Source organism: Lissotriton vulgaris, chromosome 8 (assembly GCF_964263255.1).
Source record: "Lissotriton vulgaris chromosome 8, aLisVul1.2, whole genome shotgun sequence".
NCBI classification, from domain to species: domain Eukaryota; kingdom Metazoa; phylum Chordata; class Amphibia; order Caudata; family Salamandridae; genus Lissotriton; species Lissotriton vulgaris.
Window position 1 is genome coordinate 480,761,154 of NC_141696.1, and position 27,497 is coordinate 480,788,650.

The 27,497-nt window shown below is 44.6% G+C and overlaps 1 pseudogene; it reads left to right on the plus strand.

Annotated features, from left to right (window-relative positions):
• The first annotated feature begins 1,992 nt into the window (after window positions 1-1,992).
• LOC147697212 (uncharacterized) lies at window positions 1,993-6,218 on the plus strand (annotated as a pseudogene).
• The last annotated feature ends 21,279 nt before the right edge of the window (window positions 6,219-27,497 follow it).

Sequence of the window (27,497 nt, forward strand, 5' to 3'; positions counted from 1 at the left end):
GATTTTTTTTGCGTGCATATATAGCACGTGCAAATTTATATAGCGCGAACTCGACACAAAGGTATTGGAGCGCTTTAGATGAGCACTAGTTACATTACACAAAGACACATTCATATTTTTGGTAGGCACGGGGAGATTAAGTTGCCCAGATCACAGGATGTGGAGTCGACCCAAGGCTCGAACCTTGGTTTCCCATTTCCAAAGTGGGTAGTCTAGAAGTCAGCCCACATCCTCTCCCCAATTTACAATCCAAAATAATTTCTTAGTTGAGTTATTGTTTAAAGATAAAGACCCTCAAAAATAGAAAAAAATGTGATCAGATATTTAAGTCAGAGATAACAAATGGCTACGTCGCTGTTGAATTTAAAAAAATAAATGTTAACTCAATACAAAAAAATCTCCAGTCGCATCTTTTCTACATCATGACAAATATAGCGAATGTAACAATACACGCAAACAACCAATTAGCCATCGATCCCTTATAAGTAGAATTCTTTCATTACAAATGAAGAGTACGAACTAGAATTCAGGCAACCGTTAATCTAGTTTCGTCACTTTTAAATTGACGTTTTGATATTTTAAATCATTGTCATAGACTAATTAACAAGTAAGAAGGAAATCATACTAAAAAGCGAATGGTATAGATGGGCCTGCACTATGAAGGCCATAATTCATGGAAATTCTTGAAGTTCTGATGAAATGCCACATATGGGACCAGTGTCCAAAGTTTCCTGGTCAGCCTTAGTCTGTTTCCCAGTGTTCACACGTTATGACGTATATATATATATTTTCCACACTTCGAGAAATGTTGGAAAGATAGCTGTCTCTGCCTTCACCCTGCCCCTTTATTCAATTTATTTATAGTAATTAAAGTAAGTTCCCGGCTGGGTAACTTTTTTGCACTTTATATTTAGCACTTTAGCACACGCACTTTGACTGTCATCTTTAAGGGTATAGCATACATATATATCTTTCCAAGATGGTTTCTACAATGTTAATGTACTGCCATATTCACTGATTAAAGATGCCTAGACAGCAATGGATATAATTTCCCCCAGTTTTAAAATATAATTGGGTTATGCAAGCCTAACCACTAAATTAAAACCAATGGAACATTGTATTTGAACAGTTAGTAATCAGCGACTCACTATTCAGAGTTAAAGCACAAGGAATAACATCAACAAATGCATTGATTTCTTTTTTTTCAAACAACGGGAATGTTATTAATTGAAATGTGCAATTCAATAAATGTGCTTTGTACTTTAATTTTATGTCAAGAACGGAGGCTCCTATTATGCCTTCTTTTCTTGCTTTATTTTGAATAGCAGCAAGATAAGCAACAAACTACAGATACCCAGAAGACACAGCAGGAAACTACTGGCCAATGGGGTTAGAGTAAACAAACAAAGGACCAATCACAACCAGGATAGTATAAATGGCCAGCTCTGACCACACGAAGTCCTCTTTTCCTGCTGCTACGCAGTCAGATAAGTCGCATATTCTATTTACTCTTCTGAATTAATTGTTTTTCTGTGTTTCTTTCATTGTTTATTGCATGGTTATTGCCTATTTACTGCTTGACAGGTACCATTCTCGTATATTGTTTTGAGCGCGTTCGCGCTCCATTTCCGGGCTTTCTCCGGTCCTGTTGCAGGTTCGGCCCCCCCCCTCGCGCGCTGCAGCGTGTGGTTCTTACCGCTGCGCTCGCTTCCCGCTCCCGTTCTCTGCTCTTCACCGGCAGTTCGTCTGTGCTCTGTGCCTTCCTGCTGTTCGACTGCCTCTCGCTGTTTCCTCACGCGGTGCCCGCCCCCAGGGGAGTGTCTCTCTGCCATTCCGGCCTGTTCACGCCCCTTTGCCTTCCCTGGTCCTATTAACCCCTTATTTACAGTTTTTCTTGTCATGGAGATTCCAAGCTCTCCCTAATTGGACACTGAAGAAAACGAGGCTTTCAAGACTGACCTCAGTCATTTTATTAATAATTCTGTGGAGACTGCTGTCGAGGCTTCAATGACTCGTGTTTCTAAACACATGGAGAATTCCCTTTTAAGCCTCATGACCAAAGCTTTGGCCCATTCTGCGGGGGATAGCAGAAAACGCAAACTGGTTCCTTCCACTTCCCTTGCCAAAAATGTGTCACTTTTGGGTCGCGAGTCCTCCTCGCATTTGACTGAGGACGTGGTTCCTCCCAGGCCTCCCACCAAGGAGGGGATAAAGATTTCTATGTCTAAAAGCAAAACTAAGACAAAAAACGTAGAGGTTCCTAAGAAGCTGGTCATTAATACTATTCCTGACACTGATGATGACGATGATTTAGGTGACACTGATGATTTGGCAGATTTCTTTCAGTTGGTTGATCCTCCTTCCCCTAAGAAAGCGAGATTGGATGCTTTTGCATCTCAGCCTGTGTTGGATTCGGAGGGCAATCCTATGTTTGACCCCGCTTCTATCAGACATCCTAACTCTACAGAGTGGTTTCCCACTCCACATGTGGGGGAGTACATTGCCTCCAAGCTCCGTCTGCCTTTGGACAAGTCTGTTCATGCTAAACTCAAATCTGAGTGTCCCAAACCTTCCCTCCCTGCCATGTTACTGTTACTCCTTCTATAGATCAGCCACTTCTTACCTTCTTCTCGAAGTTTGGCAAAGATCCTCGCAGAGGTGTGGATAAGGCCTTGTCCACTTGCCAGGACAAGCTTTTGGATGTCGTGGGACCTTTGGCCTGGGTTTTGGATATGGCGGACACAGCCCGCTTGGACGGTTCGGACCTTAATCCGGAAGAAATCTCTTTATGGCTCCAGAGATCCTTTTGCCTGTTAGGTAACGCCAATGCGGCAATTATTCATGAGCGCCGTAAGGGCCTGTTGATCAAATTGGACCCGAAGTTGGCCAACTTGGCTACCCAGGATCCGGGAGTCAAGGCTGACGGTCTGCTGTTTGGCGATTCCCTCGTCAAGGATCTGAGCCGTTACGTGTCCACTTTTGCTTCCTTGGACAAGGCCCAATTATCCATCAAATAAGTGTTTGCCCCTTGGGTTTTTGGCAGGGCCGGCAGAGGCAGGAACCGCTCTTCCGGCCGCGGTTATCCGAACCAAGGTTCCAGAGGAGCAGCCAATTCCGGCTATCAAGAGTTCAAGCCGCAGTTTTACCCCCAAAGAGGACGTGGCTTCCGGGGCCGAGGACAGAAAGGTTTCTGTGCCAACAACAACAACGTCAACAACCAAGGTGAGCCCTCCCCCTCCTATCGGAGGTCGTCTTGCTCTATTTCTCCACAGGTGGCGCGCGCTCACTGCAGACCCCTGGGTCCTCAATTCCGTACAAGGCTATCTCATAGAGTTTTACGCTCAGCCTTCCCAGTCTATTTTTCCTCCTCCGTTTGTTTTTTCCGCAGACGTAGCTCTGCTCGCTCCCAAGAGGTTCAAAATCTTCTCCAAAAACAAGCCATTCTTGCCGCTCCCTTCGATCCCTCAGGTTTTCTAAGCTCACTCTTTTTGATTCGCAAAAAGAACAAAAAAGTTCGTCCAGTCATCAATCTCAAGTGGTTCAACCAGTTTGTGGTTTATCGCCACTTCAAGATGGAGACCATTCTCCATCTCAGGGATACCTTGCGCCAATCCGATTGGATGGTCAGACTCGATCTTCAAGATGCATATCTTTCAATTCCTATGCACGAGTCCCACACGAAATATCTACAATTTCAGTGGTCCGGTGTCACTTACCCGTTTTGTTCGCTTACTTTCAGTCTTTCTTCCGCTCCTTGGTGCTTCACCAAGGTAATGAAGCCTGTGGTATCCTATCTGCGCTCTCTGGGTATTCGTCTCATCATTTATCTGGACAACATCTTGATCATGCACTCAGACAAGCAGACTCTTCTTTCCCATCTCGATGTCGCTCAGTCTCTCCTCCTGGATCTGGGTTTCCTCATCAATTCCGAGAAATCCATGTTAGTCCCTTCTCAGAGTGTAGAATTTCCTGGTTACCGCGTGGACTCTTCCACTGCATCTCTTTATCTTCCAAAATCCAAGATTTCAGCCATTCGGTCAGAGTTATGTCAAATTCTTCGCCTTTCCGAGGTGTCTCTACGTTCTCTTGCAAGAGTCGTAGGTCTTTTGTCAGCCTCCATCCAAGCGATTTTTCCTGGGCCCCTACACCATCGAGCCCTGCAGCGCTTAAAGATTCGTCATCTTCGCCAAGGCTTGGCGTATTCAGATCTTATCCAGTTAGACCTGGAGTCCTGTCTCGAACCACAAAAGTGGATAGACCATTTAGATGTGTGGAACGGGAGGACGATCTTTGCAACGGCCCCAGATTTTGTATTAGAATCAGATGCCAGCCTGTCGGGTTGGGGCGCCCGTTGTGGTTCAATCTCGACTGGAGGTACATGGTCTCCAGAGGAGTCATCATTGCACATAAACTGTTTAGAGATGCTGGCAGGCTCCTTTGCAAGCTGCAGTCTGGCAAAGATCAAGGCAAGTTGTTCCATTCTCCTTCGGATGGACAATGTTTCTGCGGTCCGCTACATAAACAATCTAGGTGGCACAAAGTCAAAACCTCTAGCGGAACTAGCAAAGAGTCTTTGGGAATTCTGTCTTCAACACAAGCTATCTCTTTGAGCGGAATATCTTCCGGGCAGTCTCAATGCCATAGCAGATTGGCACTCTCGATACCTTCGAGATTCAAGCGATTGGAAGCTGCTTCCCTCCGTCTTTCTTTCTCTCTCCCAGAAATGGGGTCCCTTTTCTATCGACCTTTTTGCTTCCCGTCTCAATTCCCAACTTCCCGTTTTCTTCAGCTGGAGACCGGACCCACTTGCTCTCGCAACAGATGCCTTCCTACAGGACTGGTCCCTGCATCTCAACTATGTGTTTCCTCCGTTCCTGATGATCAGCAGGGTTTTGGCCCAGGTTTGTTGTCAGTCAACATCCTTGGTTCTCCTGGCTCCTTTCTGGCAGGTTCAAATCTGGTTCCCCTCTCTCTTGGAACTGGCAGTGGATTTTCCGGTACTTCTTCCCTTCAGCGAGGATCTCCTGCTGGACCCGCAGGGTCTTCCCCACGCCATGGTTCTAGACAGATCTCTGGTTCTGTCAGCTTGGAAAATTTCCGGACTTCCCCGTCTGACGTCATTATTTCACAGGAGGCTTCAATCTTTATCAGCAGAGCTTGGGCCCCTGGCACTTCCAGAGCCTACAAGTCTGCTTGGTCTTTATGGGCAAGCTGGTGTATGAAACGGTCTGTCGATCCCTTTTCAGCTCCTTTAAGCCTCGTGGTTAACTTCTTGGCTTCCGAAGCCAGTGCGGGTAAATCCTATCGCACTGTTAATCTGTACAGATCTGCTATCTCTTTGAATCATTGTCCTATTGACAATAAGCCTGTTGGTTCTCATCCTTTAGTGTGTCGACTGCTTCGTGGAGTTCGATTCTCAAAACCTCCGTTGGCTAAGTATTCCTTTTTGTGGGATGTTAATTTGGTGTTCAAATTGGTTATTTCATGGCCTGACAATGATGCTCTATCTCTAAAAATGCTTACAGCCAAACTCACCATGTTGTTATGTTTAATTTCAATCAAACGTGTCTCTGATGTCAAGGCTTTGGATTTGTCTTTCAGACAGTTTTCACCTTCTGGTGTTTTGTTTCAGGTTCACAGGCGTACCAAAACTAATTTACAATCTGTGTTTTATCCTTATTTTCCTTCGCATCCTGAACTTTGTGTTGGACAATGTTTAAAGAGTTACGAACAAAAAACTGCTGATCTCAGGTCTTCCTCTCATTCGCAATTGCTCATTTCTTTTCGCAAACCCCATCATCCTGTGTCCTCTGCCACCTTAGCCCGTTGGGTGAGGTGGATCATGTCCCTTGCGGACATTGATGTTACTGCTTTTGGAGCGCACTCCGCCAGGGGTGCTATGGCCTCTAAAGCCTTTTGGGCAGGCTCTCGTTTGGAGGATATCCTGAAATCAGCAGATTGGTCTAATGATGCTATTTTCATAACGTTTTATTGCAAACCTGTTGTTACTGCTTCTTCTGTAGTTGTTGATATGCTTTGAACAAGCATAATAGGAGCCTCCGTTCTTGACATAAAATGTAGGTTTTCCTAGTATTTATGACGGAAAGTCTTAATTTTATTAAAGACACGGAGGCGAGTATTATCCCACCTCTACTCTACTAATTTTCTCTGTTTTCCCACCCTTAGGAACTCTGGCTTTACCACCAGCCTCCAACTAATCCTGCATCTGTTACCGTGGATGGACTTCCTTCATCTGGCTCTTCACTTCGTTACAATAGGAGCTTCCTCCAGTGTTATCCTGCAGTCCTGGGTTTCCTACAGGATCTCCTGGCTTGGATTATGACTTTTTGCATTTTACTGTCTATATTTCCTTTGTTTATGCATTCTCTTTGACTTCTCGCACAAGAAAAGAGGACTTCGTGTGGTCAGAGCTGGCCATTTATACTATCCTGGTTGTGATTGGTCCTTTGTTTGTTTACTCTAACCCCATTGGCCAGTAGTTTCCTGCTGTGCCTTCTGGGTATCTCTAGTTTGTTGCTTATCTTGCTGCTATTCAAAATAAATCTAGAAAAGAAGGCCTAATACTCGCCTCCGTGTCTTTAATAAAATTAAGACTTTCCGTCATAAATACTAGGAAAATCTACATTTACAGCGTAATTGGGAAGAGATAAAATAGCCATCTATTTTGCGAATTGCTGATAGTCTTTTTTCCCGTAATATGTAGAATGATGCAGATAGTCTGCTTTCCATTTTGCTTAATGGTCAGATGACAGTCTATGCACATGATTGGTCAATGGTGTTTTAAAAATGTTAATGGGGTGTTCAGCACTTTTATCCGGTGATCAAGGCGACCATGTTTGCCGAAACGCGTCTGGTGTCTTTTCTGCACATGCAATGCACTTTTGAGAAAAGAAAATAAATATTACCTGCAACTGAAAGCTGAGGCAAGTGTCCGTTTCTCCGTTTTTGCTGGATGGCATCGTGGAGCTTTGTTTGATATATATATATAACTTGTTTTCACTTATTGTAGGATTGATTTACAGCGCCCAGAGAGGGTAGACAACAGATGTATGGAGAATTGGTGATAGCTTCCAGGGTAGGTTATGGGCTCACTGGAGCCTTATGAAATGACAGAGTCAACATTAGTATTGATTTACATTGTATCGGAAGGATAAAGTGTTTCTATTTTTAGCAACACCAGAAAACAATTTATTGCATTACAGGGTATACATATATAATATTAGATGTATTGATTTATATAATACTATATTTTTGATATTTATATTTATTTGTAAATACTTGAAATGTATATATGTATATATGATATGAAATATATTTATTTTGATTACCCCTGATGTGACCCAATGAAATGGACACTATGTCCTTTATGCATTCTGATTGAACTTCCAGATACACTAATGTACAATAATGCTATGTTCACTTTAAGACCATGGAGGCTCAGCCTTTCGCGCATTTTTCGTTGACATAAATACCCTCCTTTGTTTCATTGACACGTCATGTGATCAAGCCTCGGCTTAGAGGTGAAACGCGTCATGGCGGATGGCTGGCTGCAAGATTGCACAACAAAGCACTGAGATTTGCACAAATTATTGGGCTTACTCTGCGTTGTTTTCTTACTGTGGGAGGAAGATTTGGAATGACGGTTCCCGTTATATATATACTAAGTGGCCGTGCAACTATTGGAAATGTTTGAATTGTTGCCGAGGGGTCGGAGGATTGTACGGCCCGCCACTTAAGCCTCGGAGGAACAGCAAGCAGCTGGGAACATCGGGCGCATACAGTGCAGAGTGACGCTGTCACTGGGATTGAGCCGTCAGCTGTGATACCTTGGGTTAAGTGGCAGAAAGTATGGGACTCGAGCAGCCACACGGAATATGAATTTAGTGAAACCCAATCACCCTGAAAATGTTTGCGAGCCCGTTGAACTCTGGGACTGGTAGTCCTGAATAGAGACACGAGCAGAAGCAATCCCTTTCAGGTGAGCCCGCCACCACTGGGAAGGAGGAGCTATAAAGGAGTTAACGTGAGAGGGCTTTCACAGCTTAAGGACTATGGCGTATGATGAAGGCACGAGCCGAAACCGGTTATGCCACAAGCTTCCTAATTAAATTAACTGCAAAGAGCCTTTGTTGTCCCTTGGAGTCTTCTGTATGAAGGAGAGAGAGAATTGTATGTATATATATACACTAAGGCTAATAAAGAGGAGGATGACTCTAATATCACTAGAGTAATTCTAACTTACAATGGGAACTCGAAACAAATACATAAAAGTCTAGTTAAAAACTGGAATTTACTGACATCCGATCCCATAATTGGAGACAGTTTACCCAAACGCCCAAGTATAACATACAAAAGAGGACCCACTCTGAGGGACTTATTAGTACACAATGATATAAGTACGAAAACCTTCCCCAGAGGTATCGACTTACAGGGTTTCTACCCATGTGGCCATTGCAAAGCTTGTGCTAATAGCCACATGAAAAAAGAATTCTGGAACCCTAGTATCAATAAGATGCAACAGATCAAACAATTCCTCACATGTACTACCCCGTTTGTGATCTATGCCTTAACCTGTCCGTGCGAATTGATATATATAGGGAGTACGACACACATGGCCAAAAAAAGAGTACTAGAACATACTCGAGCTATCAGCAACTTAGATCAACAATACCCTATAGCACGCCATTTTGAGAGCCATCACTTCTCTGATCCCAAAAAACTCACCTATTATATACTGGAGCAAGTGAATATTGGCCCGAGAGGAGGTAACCGTCTTTTGAAACTAAGACAAAAAGAATCTAAATATATTATAAGTTTATGCACTCGTTATCCGAAAGGTCATAATATGGACGAGGAATACAATGTACATCTGCAAGAATGAATTTGAGATTGTTGCTCTAACTGTGTATTTTAACATGCATGTGGTAAATATATTTTACCGTATAGTTTTTCCATATAATTAATAAGACATAAGGATAGCTCAATCAAATGAGAGGCAGAGTCCGTGGTATCTGAGTCATACGGGCTTTAATGAAATGCTTCGAAGCATGGGACATCGGGTTCCATCACCACTCAGGTTCAGGAAGGGACATTCAACATTTTATTAACATCACACATTATATATAGTAAAACAGTTATAAATGAAATGAATACAGTAGGCGTAACAGGTGAAAAGATAGAGAGATAAGAACACATGTGCGTAACAGGAGGCGTGTAAAAAGGCGTACACATGGGCGTGTACTTGACATGTCAGAGAATCGTCACATGAAACGTCACAAGTGGGTGGATGCATAGAGAAAGTTTGCAGAATCAGCAGAAACCTATGACCTGGATGCGCGCGCAACTGAGCATGGCTGGGGGAGCTGGGGCTTTGACTTCTGCACGAGTAGAGGAGACTAATGTCTGGGATGTCAGAACGACCTGTACATACAGCATATCTGATATCGTATGTTTTGAGGATGTAGTGTCTGGAGTAAAAGGTCTCTCGGGCAGAGGCTGTTCATCACTGAATGCTAGTGCGTGCATATGGATCTTCATGTAGAGTGCGGGGGCCATGGGCCTACCATGGTAACGGGAGCAGTAAATTACTTGCATGGAGACAGGAAGGCAGGGCCCTTTGCTCTGCAGCCGGGAATATGTTTACCTATTTCACTAGACTGGAATGTGTTTTCGAGGAGGCTGAGCAGATAACTTGTAGGTCTTGGCAGGCAAGCAGGCCGAGCCGGGCACCGCTCGTCTGTGCAGGATGTAAGGCAGAGGTCAGGGATGCATACCTAAACGGCAGCTTTCAGAGGCAGGAAAGTACTTGGAGCCTCGTTTAAGGATCTGGCTCGACTAGGCCAGAAAACATGAAGAAAACGTGAAAGTGTACCATGTAAAGACGTTGGCACCATAGGCCTAGAAGCCCTATTAACAGGATGTTTATGCATGACTGGATAGCTGACATGTTAACGTTGGACGCAAATGTATTTGCGTCTTTCTATCATGAACAGGGAAGAAGTTACACGACATACAAGGAACATGGTGCAGGGATAGGGTGCGAGTGAGGGGACACATTGGCTACCTGAAAATTTCTATTACCTCATTCCCTCCTTGGCCCCTACTACACCCATTAGGATATATCTATATTCATGAGACCATCTATCTGTTCATATAACATCATTTGTTCATCTTTTATTATTCGGGAACGGGAACTTGGACCTGGAATACAAGCTGTGGTGCACAAGCCGCAAATCGCTGGCCCACATTGCAGACATAGACAACAACTGAATAGGATAAGCAGTATTATTCCTAGGAATGACAATACTTTCCATCCCCAGGCAGATATCACACTCCAGAGCCAACCGGATCAAGTCCAGGAGCCTGGATTCTGGTGTATCAGATGAGCAATTTCGTGAAACCGTGTTATGGCCTTATACACGGACGGCGCGTTATTAGGAATAAACACGCAACAACTGGATCCGATGACTCTACAAGCCCCGCCCCTATCGGCCAGGATGACGTCAAGGACAAGGCGATTTTGAAGAACAACAATTCTCATAGCAGATTGCTCTTCGGTCAGGTTGCCTAAAGCAGAAGTAGTTTCGTTCACTACCGCTTCCAAAGTTCTAGTTAATTTGCATATTATTTTACTGTTCTGGACAGGACCTATGAACCAGAAGTATCCTTTAACATAATCCCATGCAGATCCAGAATCATCAATAACAGGAGGAAGGTCTCTTCGGTGTCGTACATGCATAAGACGTGAATTCCTATGATAATCAGGTGGGGCTAGAAAAACAGGTGGTAATAGGAACGCAATGTAACACGTTCCATCCCAATCGGGGGGCAGATGTACATAAGCGGTGTGACCACAAATGAAATAAGAATGGCGAGAGGCTTTAAAAGTAGACTTTCCTTTGTCACTGAATTCGACCACAGTATTACAATCACTGTGTCCTAGATGTATTGAACCATTCTTTCTAACACATAATTCGCCTTTCACTGGCAAAACTGTTATAAACGGCAAGTTCGAATTAGTCTCGGACTGGACGTTCAAAATCATGAGATTGAGGGAAAAATTACCTAATTCATACACTTCATTTTCTAGATCGGTTCCTATCCTTTGGGGAAGACCGTCTGCGTCTGGGAAACATGCTTTATTCATGACTGTATTCAAGTTCCCCCAAATCCAATTGCCTTGGGAAACTTTGGACATACTGTCTAAGGAAGACATTAAAGCAAACCATGCACCACATGAACCATTATGTGTAAACGGGTAAGGAAAGAGGGGCAGAACTCCCTTGTATTTCTGATAAGGTGGGAGTCGGCCACATACCCAGCAATTGGTGGCATTGCTGGTCTGGTGAGTGTGGTGTAACATGCGAATGAATGTATTGTTGCGCATTGCTAATCGATAGGACAGTTCGTGGGGGGGCAGGTGGCTGAAAGTGTGCTCTACAGTGTTATTAGGGGAAGCATGTACATGAAAATCAAGAGGGAAAAAACATGTAACATTAAACTTATGCATATGATCGCAAGACTCAGAAGAAACATGAAAATTAAGGTAATGATGCATCGACTGTGCAAATTTTTACAATATTGTTCTCTTTTCTTGATACGCCTATCTCTCTGGCTACTTGGGTCTATCTTATACATGTCAGAAACCTGTCTAACCGCTTCACCCGAGGGGGACTTAAACAATTAAACGCTGTCTGACTTACTAGACCTTAACTTGGTACGATACTCCTCTTGGGGAGTTTTTTCTAACAGGGGAAGTTTAGAGTCAGTGTCCAAAAGGGGGCAGTCCTTAGTCTCTGGACACAGTCCGTGAACTTTTTTAATATGGCTGGAATGCAGCCATCCCTTGCGTCCCTCTAATTTAACGGCGGTCCTCGTCGTCATCAACACCAACTTTGGCTGTTTCCACCTCGGCTCCAGCGGACTTGTTCTGTCGAAGTTGCGAACGAACACATATTCTCCCGGAAGGACTTCATGCGGTCTGACTTGGGTGTTGTCCGAGAAGGCAGCCGCAACCTGTGAACGACAAGATTGTAGTGCAGACATCAAGGAAGCTAGGTAATCTGTCAACATAGTACTATCAACATCTGTTATCTTGCGGGGCATAGGCGTACCCCACATATTGGGAGGCCGCCCGAAAACCACCTCATAAGGAGATAGTCCGGTCCTGGAATGAGCAACCATACGCATATAGAAAAGGGCAACTGGCAAGGCAACTATCCAATCTACACCCTTCTCTGCACAAATTTTGGCTAATCGTGTTTTCAGAGTTTGATTGTGTCTCTCGACAAGACCTGCTGCTTCGGGGTGTCGTACGCAGTGGAACTTCCACTGGTAACCTAACAGGAGTGATACCTGTTTCATAAGCTCGGACGAGAATGGCTGTCCATTATCAGAGTACACGACACGAGGCAAGCCGTATCGCGGGAAGAATTCACGAACCAACTGCTTGGCAGTGGTCGCGGCAGTGTAATCTGGGACTGGATATGCTTCTGTCCATCTGGAAAGAGCACATACAACTACGAGGACATACTTAAAACCTCTACATCTGTCCATCTGGATATAATCCATCTGGAGGACTTCAAAAGGATGGTCAGGAGGATGAAATCCACCTTGTTCCACAGGAACACCTTTGCCTGGATTGAACTGACAACAGATCATACAGGTACGCACTTTCTGTTTTGCTGCTGCTCGTAAATGCTTATTGAACCATAGATTCTGAATGCTGTCTAACATGGCTTTTTCTCCTAAGTGTGCTGGACTATGTGCTGTGTTAATAATTACTTGAACCATAGAGTCGGGGAGAAACCATGTGGCTCTTCCCTTCGTCATCCATCCCTGATCTGTCTGGATCCCTCCTTGTTCAGTCCATTTCTTGATTTCGTCTGGAGTTGCATGTGTCTGTATATCGAGTACATCTAGTGTGGGATCCTTTACTGTCATACAATGTGTCTGTGATGATACTTCAGTCTTCGTTGTGTCCATTGGAATGTCTGTTTGAGTCTGAGCTGTGAAATTAGCTGTTCGATCTGCCAGGTCATTACCCTGGGAAATGGTGTTTGTGACTTTCATATGTGCTTTGCACTTCATGATGGCAATGGATGCAGGTAAGTGTATTGCTTCTAACAGAGCTTGAATGAGAGGACCATGCTGTATCTTGGCGCCATGAGAAGTCAAAAAACCTCTTTCTTGCCAGAGGATACCGAAGTCGTGGACAACTCTGAATGCATACTGTGAATCTGTATATATGTTTACTTTCAAGTTCTTGGCTCGGATACAGGCTTGGGTCAGAGCAATGAGTTCTGCCGCTTGAGCAGACAGTGTGTCAATACGATGTGTTTCTATGACTTCAGTTTCAGTGGTCACTGCATAGGCGGCCACTAACTCTCCTGTACTTGTTCTCATACATGAACCATCCACGTAAAGTGTCAGGTCTGGGTCGGGTAATGCAATGTCTGTCAAGTCTTGTCTGTGTTTCGTTACAGTATTGATGACTTCTACGCAGTCATGTGGTGTCGGGTCAATTGTGCTCGAGGGTAACAATGTGGCAGGGTTTAATGTGTTGCATCGTCTGATTTCTATGTGTGGCTGAAACAATGTCAATTCGTAGCCTGTCAGTCGTGCTATAGTCAAGTGTTGAGTCTGGGTTCGGTTCAGGAGAACTTCCACTGAGTGTGGAACTTGTACTGTCAGAGGATGTCCTAACACTATAGAATCGCTTTGTCTGATTGCTAAAGCTGTCGCTGCAACTGATTTGAGGCACGCAGGCAGAGCCTGGGCTACTGGATCCAATGTACTAGAAAAATAAGCACAAGGCTTGTGGCGTCCTGCTTGATCTTGTGTGAGTACAGATAATGCTGTGCCATCGCGTTCTGTGACAAAAAGTGTAAAAGATTTGCTATAACATGGTGTCGCTAAAACAGGTGCTTGACATAAGGCTTTCTTTAATTCGTCAAAAGCTTGTGTGTGTTCCTGAGTCCAAGGGAGGACAGTCAAAGTCGCTGCCTCCTGTGTTGTCAACTGAATGAGTGGTTTAGCCAGATATGCATACTGAGGAATCCATTGTCTGCAGTACGAGGTGAGGCCAATGAAGGCCCGTACCTCTATTTGTGTCTTGGGTTGTGGCAGATGTGCAATTAACTGGATGCGGTCTGGTGTCAGCTGTCTCCCCCATTTGGACAGCAAGTGCCCAAGATATACCACTTGCTGGGCACAGAATTGTAGCTTCGAAGGGGACACTTTATGCCCCTTTTTGGCCAAGAAATACAAGACAGTCAGTGACGCGCGCTCGCAGTCACGTTCGGTCCGTGCTGTGATTAATAAGTCGTCGACATATTGCAGTAGGGCAGTGTCAGTAGGCATGTGGATACTGTCTAGTTGTCGTTTCAGGGCTTGACTATAAATACTAGGACTTTCTGTGAATCCTTGAGGTGCACGTGCAAATTTGAAGCTTCGGCCATTTAAAGAGAATCCGAACAAATACTGGCTTTCCGGATGAATGGGGACACTAAAGAAAGCGTTCTTGAGGTCAATTACAGTAAAGAACGCTGCTTCGGAATCAATGGCAGTCAATAGCAATGAAATATCTGGGACTACTGGGTACTGTGGAACAATACATTTATTAAGCTCTCGAAGGTCAATCACCAATCGGTAGACTGGTGGTGCATTTGGGTCAGTTCGTTTAAGAATTGGAATGATTGGAGAATTACATACATTGGAGTCAGTTTCTACAACTACCCCTTGAGCAATCAGTTCGTCAATAATTTTCAGTAAGGCTATTACAGCTTCGGGTGGCAATTTGTATTGTCGGATTCTAGGCAGTACAACTCCTTGCTTGAGTGTAACACGATAAGGTGTAATATGCATACAACCTACATCAGTTGGACCTTGTGCCCATAAATGCGCTGGTACATTTTGCAATCTTGGATCAAAATCTCGTAACACATAATGTCCCTTAAAGTCACGTAAAAACAATCTCACTCCTTCCGGAGAACAACATATTACAGCTCCTAATGCTTTCAACGTTTTAACACCAAGCAGATTTTCAGGACATGCTTTCGTAAGTAACAAGTCTGTGGTACGGGACAATGGACCAACTGTAAGGGGAACTGGCTTTGACACTTCATTAATAATAGGCTTTCCTGAAAAACCCAGGGAAACATTCTGTGAGCCTGAGAGGGGAGCCCCTGGAACCTCGTCATGACTGATGGTAGTTCTGCTCGCCCCTGTGTCAATCAAAAACTTTCTGTCTTTCCCTAATACCTGACTATGTACATAGGGACCATCTTGATCTACAGGAACCTCGATAAGAGGCAAGCCAACCTCCCTCTCTAGGCTGTTTCATGAGTACTGCTGATAATCAGGGTAATCTGACTGTGCATACTGGTACATTTGCTGTGTGACATGTTGCGTGGCAGCAATAGGTTGGGGTTGGGGTACAGCAACTGTTTGCTGTGTATTCTGTGGAGGTTGCACATTCTGTGGAACATGCTCTAGTCTAGGAGGACGCGGTCTCTCTTTCGTTTTGCCTGTAGCAATATTGTGTTTCAGAACCAAACATTCATTTATATAGTGACCTGGCTGCTTACAATAGTTGCAGTTCCCTTTAACAGGAGCTGCAGGATGACTAGTCTGTGTGGTACCCCTCTTCTGACCATCTGCTGGGACGGACTGGGCAACTAGTACTTTCATTTTCGTATCTTTCATACGTCTCTGTTCATGATCATGTTCTTCTCTAATTCGGTTCTGGTGGTACTGTAACATTTGTAACATTTGGGAAGGGGTATTTGCTTGCCAGGTGCTTTCAACTTTCAATACTCTATTTTTAACTTGTGGTAAGGAATTCTCGACTAATTTAGTTACAAAAAGGTGTGGATATGATTTGCTACTTGTTTTCAGGCCACTATTAATAATGAAACATTTCTCGAATCTGGAATAAAAATCACTAGTGTCTTCGTCTTGTTTCTGTTTGCAGGCTGAGATAGCATCCCAGTCTTCTTTTTTAATTGCCAATAACCTCGGCAAGACCTGTACTAATAATCCTGGTAGTGCTTTAGCTTTATCCCCAAGACCCGTACCTGGGACTCGTCCATTTTCTTCTGTTTCTAATTCAGTCCAATTAATCTTTGTATCTCCCACCTCCCATTCTTTCTCTTTCAGTTTTTCGTAAATATCGGCTGGCAACAATACTTTTAACATTTTAAGAATATCAGAATATGTATAATCTCCCATGAGTAACATGTCTTTTAATTCACGGTGGAAACCTGCTGGATCTTTATCATGACAGGGCACTATTTTCTTCATTTCCAATAGTTCCATTTTGCTTAAGGGAGTGTATACGAATACTCGCTGTAGCTCACCCCCTGTGGTCTGGACGGGATGAACTTCTCGTAAGGGATTCTGTCTGTCTATGTATAATGGTTGTCTTACTGGAGGTGGAACAGGAACGAAATGTGGATTCAGGAAAGTTCTGTATTTATGCCGTTGTTCTAGTATGGGATTGATTAAATCGGTACCTAGGCCTCTCCATCTTTTTAGGAGTAATTCTTCCAGTATATTATATAGGGGACCTGGATCAGAATGCTGACTCTCATACAGCGTGATGAGATGCTGGATCATGTACATACCAGCCAATCGCTGTTCGTCTGGGGAAAGGGTCAAAAACGTTTGCGCTACTGAATCGTCTCTATATTTACTATCATTTCCAGCCCATTGGACTGCTGACCGTGCTAATTCCTGATCTCGCATTGTACTAAGTTCATGGTAACCTATTCTCTCTTTCAGTATTTTATCAGTGTCTTGGAATACCTGTTCAAGAGAACATTGTTCTGGTATGGGAGAAAGGAAACGTTTCTTGTTTTCTAGACGAATGGGTCTGTCAAAAGGTCTGTCAAAAGAGTGCTGTTTAGGAAGTCTCGCTCTCCCTACATACGCTATGGTCCCTGGCGTTTCCTCTGTATCTAATAAATCGTCCTCCTCCTCTGTGGTATCGTCTCTCTCAGCTTCCCTAGCATTTTCCCTTTCGTGTATTCTTACAATTTCTTTGCGGATTTTTCTGTACATGGCTTCTATACAACCTTGTGTGTTATGTTTGCCGTCGGCTATATTGTTACTCCACTTTAACAGTACATCCATTTCTTCTATGCTTGTACCTGGCCGATCTCGTTCTCTTATTAAACAATTTATCAGAAACTGTAAAATCATTCTTTGTGTCTCAACCTTTTGATGTGCCATGGCCTCTTGAATGGATTCTGGTCTATCTCCTGTTCTAATGAAATTATATATGTTATCTAGATACGATTCCATATGTGGCAGAAGAACTAAATAATTCGCAACTCGCCTTAAACGTAATGAGTGTAGTACCATCCCGTCTTCACCGGGTACTGGGTCATATCTGCAATCTGTAACATATTCTTTAAGGGCTGCGAATGACGCTGCCCTGGGTGTAGTAGTAATGCTAGATCTCTAAGCGTGGTTCGTTTTACTTGTGGCGGGGTGTGGGGGAGACCTCCTGTTGCGCCTCCTGTAGCGGAAGCTAAAGCATGAACTGGCTGTGTCATCGGTGGCAATATTGGAGCTGGTCGGATAGGTGAAGTAGTAATAGGAGCAGGCAATGTATGTGGCAGCGCAAGGCGGCCAAAAGTATTACCAGGGCCAATGGCAGGAGGGACAGCAGCAGGATGAGTGGGAAGGGTCGTGTCAACCTGAACAGACTGTTGAGGAACATTATCAGCAGGAGCATTATTAGCAGGTGCAGGTGGTACACGTACATTGGTGTACGCCGGAGCTACATCGTCTAAATAAGAGGAAAGGAAAATATCTGCTGCGGTCTGTTTATGACGGAGTTGAGTCGGGACCAATGGTGGTGGCAAGTTACGGGGTGCTTCCGGGGTTGCCATAGGCAAGCCCTCGGCAAGAACTGGATACAGTCCTGTAATAAGTGCATTTCTTTGTCTGTCTTGTTGTTCTATTCTGACTCGTTCTCCTTCTTCTAGTAACTCCTTTTCTCTAGCTTTTTCGGATTCTTCTCTACTTCTCTCTGCTTTTCTGAGTTCTTTTTCCGTTCTTCTATGGGCTTCTTTACGCCATAGTTCTATGGCATCTTTCTGGGATTGTCTGGCTTTCTTTTTCCATAATGCTTCTTCTACTCTCATGATGCAATCGGCATCCCATGTCCCTGAGACAGGCCATCTATACTTTTCTTCCAGACCCTTGGTATAGTCCACCCACAAATCTAGATACAGTATGGCCTCTAAGCCATGCTTATTATACATAAAATGTCCAGGAGTGTCCCTAGGTGGGACGGGAACTGCTTCTTCGAGTATCCCTTTCCTAGTTCCTATCTGACGTAACTTTGAGAACAGTGGCATTATCGGATTACTTTAAACGTGGACACAGTAAACACAATAATGAATATCAAAAACAGTCATTCATACCACGACATTAAAACCACATGGAAACATTTCAGACTGATATTACCTGATACATAGAATACACATAAATACTGACATCTCGAGTTGCAATACTAGAATACTGAATCACTGAATTACTAGATTACTAGATGCACTGCTAAAACAGTACAGACCGGTCCCATAAAGAGACACGTCATACCGTGTCCACCTAAATGAACACGTCCGGACCAGGTCTGTGTACCCAGACCTGTCTTGACCGGGCACGAATTATTGTACCCGTCTAGATGCGTTCCCAACAACGGTACTCACCGGGAAGCAAGAACTGAAGGCCTCGGAATCTGGACTGGACTGGACTCTGGACTGCTACGACATCTGGCTGCTACTACGCTTGCGCTTCGGAACAGGTGGGCCTCCGGATACCTCGGACCTTGCTCTCTCGACTAGGGGCTCTGGTCGGGATCCTCCGCATTCCTCACCGCCTCGTCTGGATGCCGGACCGCAGTCTCCGTCTCCTCCGTGGGCCCAAGGGAGATAGCAGGAAAACCCGCAGGTGTGCACGGAGTCCGTCGCAGCTGTAGAAGGATCAAGGCCTGCGTAACATCGCCGGCGAGTGGGGAAGGGGGGGTACCTGTTCGGGCGCCAAATTATGTGGTAAATATATTTTACCGTATAGTTTTTCCATATAATTAATAAGACATAAGGATAGCTCAATCAAATGAGAGGCAGAGTCCGTGGTATCTGAGTCATACGGGCTTTAATGAAATGCTTCGAAGCATGGGACATCGGGTTCCATCACCACTCAGGTTCAGGAAGGGACATTCAACATTTTATTAACATCACACATTATATATAGTAAAACAGTTATAATTGAAATGAATACAGTAGGCGTAACAGGTGAAAAGAGAGAGATAAGAACACATGTGCGTAACAGGAGGCGTGTAAAAAGGCGTACACATGGGCGTGTACTTGACATGTCAGAGAATCGTCACATGAAACGTCACAAGTGGGTGGATGCATAGAGAAAGTTTGCAGAATCAGCAGAAACTTATGACCTGGATGCGCGCGCAACTGAGCATGGCTGGGGGAGCTGGGGCTTTGACTTCTGCACGAGTAGAGGAGACTAATGTCTGGGATGTCAGAACGACCTGTACATACAGCATATCTGATATCGTATGTTTTGAGGATGTAGTGTCTGGAGTAAAAGGTCTCTCGGGCAGAGGCTGTTCATCACTGAATGGTAGTGCGTGCATATGGATCTTCATGTAGAGTGCGGGGGCCATGGGCCTACCATGGTAACGGGAGCAGTAAATTACTTGCATGGAGACAGGAAGGCAGGGCCCTTTGCTCTGCAGCCGGGAATATGTTTACCTATTTCACTAGACTGGAATGTGTTTTCGAGGAGGCTGAGCAGATAACTTGTAGGTCTTGGCAGGCAAGCAGGCCGAGCCGGGCACCGCTCGTCTGTGCAGGATGTAAGGCAGAGGTCAGGGATGCATACCTAAACGGCAGCTTTCAGAGGCAGGAAAGTACTTGGAGCCTCGTTTAAGGATCTGGCTCGACTAGGCCAGAAAACATGAAGAAAACGTGAAAGTGTACCATGTAAAGACGTTGGCACCATAGGCCTAGAAGCCCTATTAACAGGATGTTTATGCATGACTGGATAGCTGACATGTTAACGTTGGACGCAAATGTATTTGCGTCTTTCTATCATGAACAGGGAAGAAGTTACACGACATACAAGGAACATGGTGCAGGGATAGGGTGCGAGTGGGGGGACACATTGGCTACCTGAAAATTTCTATTACCTCAGTACGTGTATAATTCCTCGTAGTGTATACATATCAGCTACATTTCTAACTGTGACTCCTTTTTCTCTCTCTCTCTCCCATTTCTTCTCTCCCGCAGGTACAAAAAGGGAGGGATGTGTCTAAGATAGAATGACACGATCACCCTAAACCTTTCACTGTGGTCTCCTCTTCTTGCATCCATCTGAAACGAAAGTACCAACCTTTTTTAATTTTATATTTTATACACTTTATGTCTCATTTATGTAAAAAAATTGCACTTGATTACTATACCTTGAATTTCAAAATGGTAGATGTGTACATAGACGGTTTTGTGTCTTTGTTATCTTGTCAGCATCTTGAGTCACATTCCACTAACCAGGATCGATACCTGAGATGCCTTGCCCCCTTTCTTTTATACTTTGAGAAGATACGGGTTATTTAGCAATGAGTGTCTTAGCCGTTTCTCACTAACAGGAGAGCAGGCTCATTTCCCCCCTTTCGTTACCCCTCACCAGCCGATCGAGATCCTCCACTAATTAGGATAGATCCCTTCTAATTTGGGTCCCGGGGTAACTACAACAGACCCGTGTAACCTTGACTACGCATAACGTAACATGACTCACTCTAGGGGCGGAGCCACGACTCACGATGCAGGTCGGCCGCCTCCCCCCCTGACACTCGATCACGAATTTAGTTCTGTACTTAACTCCCTTTTAATACTCCTCTGCAATTGGGCTACTTGACTCAGAGTCACATTACCTAACTATGTACACCCAATTTTGAATTAATTCGCTAGTACAATTGGACTCTAGAAGATTGTAACACTGACATTTCAGTATAATCGCTTCAATTTTGACTACTTGAATACCTACGTATTTACGTTTGGCTAATTAACTAGAATGTTTAGTATATATATATAATTTGGTAACAACAGTTTTGTTACACCATTACAAAATGGCGACATGTTTGAATAATTGACTTAAGCCATTCGAGTCAGAAGTCCTTGTCTTATGTCTACTGCACTGTATGGATGTAAACATAAAATATGTGTAGATTCTGGTGCAATTTGTGTGATCAACCACTCCGTGGAGTGCGAAACGCGTCACGTAGATTTATGAAGCAATAAATCTTACTTTCTTTGGATTGACGAGTGGATTGTGTTTTGTTCGTCGCTAACCTGAGTGCTCGTGAGGAACACCGTTGTGTTGGGAATATATATATATATATATTCGGCAAGGCCAACTCAGCCTTCTAATCTTCAGAGAATAGCTACTTTTAAATCGGGTAATAGTGGTACACACCATTTACAATAAAAAGCGGAAGCGTGGTTTGAAATCTATACTACTATTATAAAGAGAGAACTGTGTCCTTTGAGCCAGTTAAACTAGAAAAGTACACCACCAATCGCAACATCGAATACAGCGTTGGAAAGGGGCGGTCCTGTAGATGGACATAGGCTACAAAAAGAATAAAAATAAACGTTATTTAAAAAATAAACAATAAAAAAAAGTAGTCCCGAAGAAGTAGCGCCGGCCCTGTGCGCTAACAACGTGGATGTGCGTGCTGACATTATCTATCGCGGGGTGGAGCGGCGGACAGCAGCGGTGAAGTCGGGCTAAGATACATGAACGCGGGGAGGAGCGGAATGTGTGCGGCTCAGAGAAGCGATGGGAGGAGGTGGAACGAGGAGCGGTGAAGTCGGGCTGAGGTAGGTGAAGCACTGGAGCGCTGGGAGGAGGCGGCACGTGTGCGGTTGAGTGAAGTGCGGGGAGGAGTGGAAATGTCGTGGCGGGCGGGGGCCGGGGTGGGAGTGTACGCAGGCCTGAAATGCTGCCCCCAGCCCCCTTCTGCCCCGGGCAACGCTGGGGCGGGCTGCTAGTACTATATAAAACGCACTTCGCTGTCATCAAATATGGATGAAACGTACCTATTGTTTGGATTTAAATAATTAATGCTTGTTCAGCTTCTTAGGAGTCCTTGATAAAAGTATTTTGAAGAACTAACGCCAGGGCCATGCGTACGTCGTTACGTTGCATCGGTCCCGACTGCACGGATCAGACTGCAGCAGACAGGCCGATCCCATGGTCGTTGTGTACTTCCAGTGCTCCAGGAGCCCACCTCATGGGTGTTTCAGAAGGCAGCCCCAGACAACAATGGCGGCTGCGACCTATTATAACTGCTCTGTGCTACCCAGCCCGGGGCTGCATTTAAGTTTGGGCGGTTAGTAACTGGCGCACGCGGGTTCACCCGGCACCCAGCAGATTGTTGCACTGGTGTACTAAACATACATTATCTATATACACAAAACGGCGGAGTGGAAATGGTGCGGGATCCCTCGGGTCTCTCATCCTCAGTCCCACTTTGTCACCCGGTTCCCTCTCAGCGTTGGTGATTCACATGTGTAGAAGCTGGAGCGACGCTGAAACGTCTAAGGAATATTTATATTTACTGGTTTTAAGGAACCCGATTTTTACCATATAACTGAAGAAGGACATTTCAGGGGCAGGTGGTCAGGCTCGGACATGTTCTGTAAACTCAATTGCTTTGGACAGAGCGAAAGTGTGATCTTAACAGCAATACCATATAATGAAGGTTTCATGGTTCAATCGTACAGGTAAGGTCTGAAATGGGTAAGGAAGTCAAATCTCTAAACTATGATGTCAAACCGAACAACTTACGGCATGTGTTGGGGTACAAAATAGGCAAAAAAAAAGCAGAAAGAGAAAGTGGTTACTCATAAACGTGGGAGTGTCCCCACTCCACATTCCTATTCATTTCGAACAAACAGTCAACCGATTCCACGGGCCTCCTTCACGCACGCACGACTTTCCTTTCATGACTGGTATCAATCAAAACATTGATGTAGAAACCTCTCAATGGTGCCACGGTTGCTGAAACTCGAGCGCTCTCCGGTCAACTGCACACAGTCCGCCGGAAAGGTCATCCTCGACTAACGAGTCACTGGATGGCAGACAGACCAGCAGTGGACAGAACAAAGGACTTTTGTTTGCCATGTGAAATCTGTGTGCCTAACACATTCAGTAAACAAACAGGTTTCGGCGTGATTACTTTTTGTGGGGTAATGTATATAAAGCCAATAGTGGGGTGGGTGAAGAAATGATGGAGATGGAGCTAAACTTTTACAACAGGCCTCTTGTTGAAAAACGAGAGTAGCAATACATCTAGTCCCCTCCCCCCAGAGACAGAGGGCGGAGGACTAACTGCGTGACAAAAGCCAGGCCCGCACTGCTTTATTTTCTTGCCATTATTTCCCCCCCATTTGCCTTATAATGCAGCTCCTATGCCTCACGAGATCGCTTTTGTCAGTGTCTCTGTGTGGCTTTCTTCTCATCAGGTAGCTGGTCTAAGCATTGCCTTTTGGTCATAGTTATGTATCCCTTGCGAGGTAAACAAAACCCGAGCCACTCTCTAGTGCCATTGCATAATACAACACACTTCTGACATAATTCACGGTTGTTTTTCAAGTCACTGTCACAAAAAATCATTACCCACGCATAAAAAGCAGACTAAGTTGGGTGACGATGTTGCGCGTATGTTGATATCACAGACAATATCTGGGGCAGTCTGTCATCCTTCTACTGTTCTTCACAAATAAAGTCTACGGGGCCTGCACTTTGGCATGCACAGCTAGGTGATATGTCTGCTGTGCGTTCGTATTGAATGGGCAGGATGCCTCTTTTCTATCTATGTTAACTGAGACTCTACCATTTTTTGGTCTCGCTGAGCGAACACCCATGCGTTCTCAGCAGGACTTAAGTAAGGGCTCTCAAAAATGCTCCCAAAGGCGGATTGCCTACAGTGCATGTGTGCGGGCGCGTACACATCGCACACTATTTGCCTCTCTCCTCACTCATGCTGGTTTGCTTGCAGCCGGTATCAGACTTCAAAGGAATCCGCTCCCCCGACCCCGCCGTTTCTGGCTTTGCTCGCTGAAGGTCACACCCAATTAAACAGCTGAGGTAATGCGCCCATAAATTATATTGTTGCTTCCTGCTACTTAGGTGTTGTGGTGGTGAGCCTCAGCAAGGCCTACCAGTGCTAGAGGTTCGCCCTTCCCTGCACAGAGTCCTCAGACCATAGAATAGAAGTTGGCACAGAAACTGGAATAGAAAATACAAGATTTATTAAACCTCATGGGGTGGAACTACATTCACACTCACCCTTCGGTGATGTATGAAGTAGCACACGGAATGGAAGGAGCTTGGTCCTTTTATACCCACACATGGGCTCAAAAGAAGGCGGTACAAGTACAAGAAGGAGGTTTTAGGTACATATTAGGTCATACAGAAAATGCACAGTCAACAAGTGGGAGGAGTTAACAGTTGTTAATTCTGGTAAACACATCCTGACAGTTACAGACTAGTAACAGCTGCAAGGACAGCTGCAAGCTCAACTGAGCATGTGCGAAGCAGAAGAAGCTAAATATATTTTATCTCCAGGCAGATTTCAGAGGCGAACAACAGCAAGGTAGGACAGAGCACATGGCACGCACACCCTGCTCCCACCATGCTCTCCTTCAGACGCCCAGGTTTAGGCGCAAAAAGCACGGTGGCCTCAGATTCTCTTTTTTGGCCCCCTCATTCTGGAACTCTCTCCCACTGGAACTCAGACTCTCCTCCTCCTACCTTCACTTTAGGTCTCTCTTAAAAACTCACCTCTTCCGCTGTGCTTACACATAAGCTACCTCCCCCTCCGTCCTCTGTCTCCTCTTGATTTAGTGAACAGCGCCAAGAAACCGTCCGGTGTATGTTGCGCTCTATAAATTCTTTTTACATTACATTACATTACGCACATGGTAGCACATGGCAAACAAGATGGCTGCCAGAAATACAAAACTGATTTCATAAAACTAAATATAGTCTCTAAACACAGGATGGCTTCTGCTACTGCTAACTCAATCGCTGCAAAATGACAACAGACGACCCATTTAGCGTTCGCTGAAGACATTTGTTTATCTGCGGTAGTCTAGATACGCATCCTGTACATCTATGCCCATCAGTTCAGTGACCTCTTTATTTAGCATTTGTTGGGCTTTCATATCTGCAACATTCTTCTTGGCAGGTGTACTAGCAGTGAAGCAAATAGAGCAAAGCATAGGACAACAATGTATACATATACAGCATGTAAACAGTATCACCAGTAGTATACATAAGATAGTCAGTAGCTTTCAGCCCCAAGTAATAAAGAGTGTCCATATCCAGTTCGAAAATGTCCATGTACCAGTCTCTGGATGAATCTCTGCAGCGATCTTATGCAGTTTAGAGATTGCATCATATACTGAAGGCGAGTGATCCAGAATGAAAACACAACAGCTGCTGCCAATGATGCGACATGCACCACCTCGATCAGCCAAGATCACATCAAGCACCATTCTGTTTTGGAGTGCTACAATCCTCGCAACTTGCAGCTCCTCTGTAATGTTCCCAAGTGCCATAGCTGTCTGATTGGCAACAGCTTCCACAACATGAGTCAATCGCCTTATCTTTCTGCTGTTCAATGCAGTACCCACAAAGAAAAACAATCCTAAATTGAAATCAACATATTTTTGCAGGGTGGTGTCAGTCTGGTCCACTTCATCCAAACTTATTGTTCTCTTATTTCTGTTTTTCAAAATGTCATTGTACAATCGGACATCACGATAATATGATGCAGGTGCCAAGAACACGGGGGTCGATAGGAAAGATACATAGCAAACCCCTGACCACCGACAGGTAATTGATAGTACCCTTTATTACCACACACAAAGTAGGTAATATGCAATGTGATAAAGCTGCTGTTATTGGGACCTTCAATCATCAGAATCACAGTACATTCAATTCTCCCTACTGCAATTCTCCCAACACTGCTAATACATAGGTCTGCTTTAGCTCTAGTCACAGAAATTATGAAATGTCCATTGTTCTTAATAGTTCTTATACTCGTGAAGACATATGGTGTCGAAATATTGTCAGGTTGATACTCATCCCATTCCCATTTAGTTCCTTTAGCTTGAGGATAGCCATCTTTATCTTGATAGCATACTTTATAGAGGCGGAAGTTGATCCCACCTACTGAAGGCTTTCCAGAAGCAAACAACAGCGCAAACCAGGCTTGACAAGAACCATTGTGTGAAAATGGAAGAGGAATGAAAGGTGTTCCTCCCTTATTCTGGGGAGCAGGTATCATCCCACACACCCAACAGTTGGTAGTATTTGTAGCATTATACGTATAATGCAACATCTGGATGAAGATATTATTTAAGTAAGATTCCCGATGCTTCTGCTCATGGTACGGAAGCGTAAAGTAGTGGTGTTCCACTGGCACTGGAGTAGTGGCAACAAAAAGCTGTCGAACAGGAGCCACCTTCTCAACGTACCATGTAATTGTAGCCATAATCACCATAGCACCAACAAACCCTACAGCACAAAGTATCTTCTTAGTGTAAATCTAAGCAAATGTCGATCTTTCGACAGACATGATCACTGCGTTGTCAAAAACAAAAAAACAAAAAAAAACGTTGGAGCTCTTATCCCTGGGCAGCCATTGGTTTCTTCGCCGAGGATCAACACAGGTGTCACTACACTGTGCAGGGCTGATCCCCCCCCCCCTTGCCACATCGGCACTCCGTTTCACTAACCCAGGTCGGTAGCTCAATCAGTCCTCTTCAACAGCGCAGGCTCTTTCCTTGGTCTCAGTTGATAACGCGATGCTCTAGAAATCGTGTGGTCCGGGAAGACCTCCTCAGATTCGTTAGGTGGGATGGCTTGGTATTTCTCCATGTCCAGAATCTCTCGATGATCTATCAGCGCAGCAGGTTCCACCAAGGTAGGCAACACTCTTTTGCAATGAGTGCTGTGTATCCAGTTCCTTCTGTTCGTCACTCGAACTGCTGTCCTCGTAGCCAGAAGGACTTGCTCTGGACCTCGCCACCTTGGCTCCAAGCTGTTCGACCTCTCAAAAATCTTGACCATCACATGGTCACCAGGCGGAGATTGTGAGCCTCACCTGCAGATCTGTCAGGAAGAGCTTCTCGAACCTGCTGATGAATAGATATCAAACTGTCGGTTAACTGTGCTAAATAATCATTCATCAGAACACAAGGTACATCATGTGTGGGGCGTGGCTCAGGAACTCCCCAAATGTTTATCAATCTCTCAAATACCACCTCATAGGGTGTGAGCCCGGATCGTGAATGTGGCACCGATCTTATGAACAATAGTGCCAGAGGTAGTGCATCTGGCCAATTTAGGGAGGTAGAAGCCAGTATTTTCGCCAAATT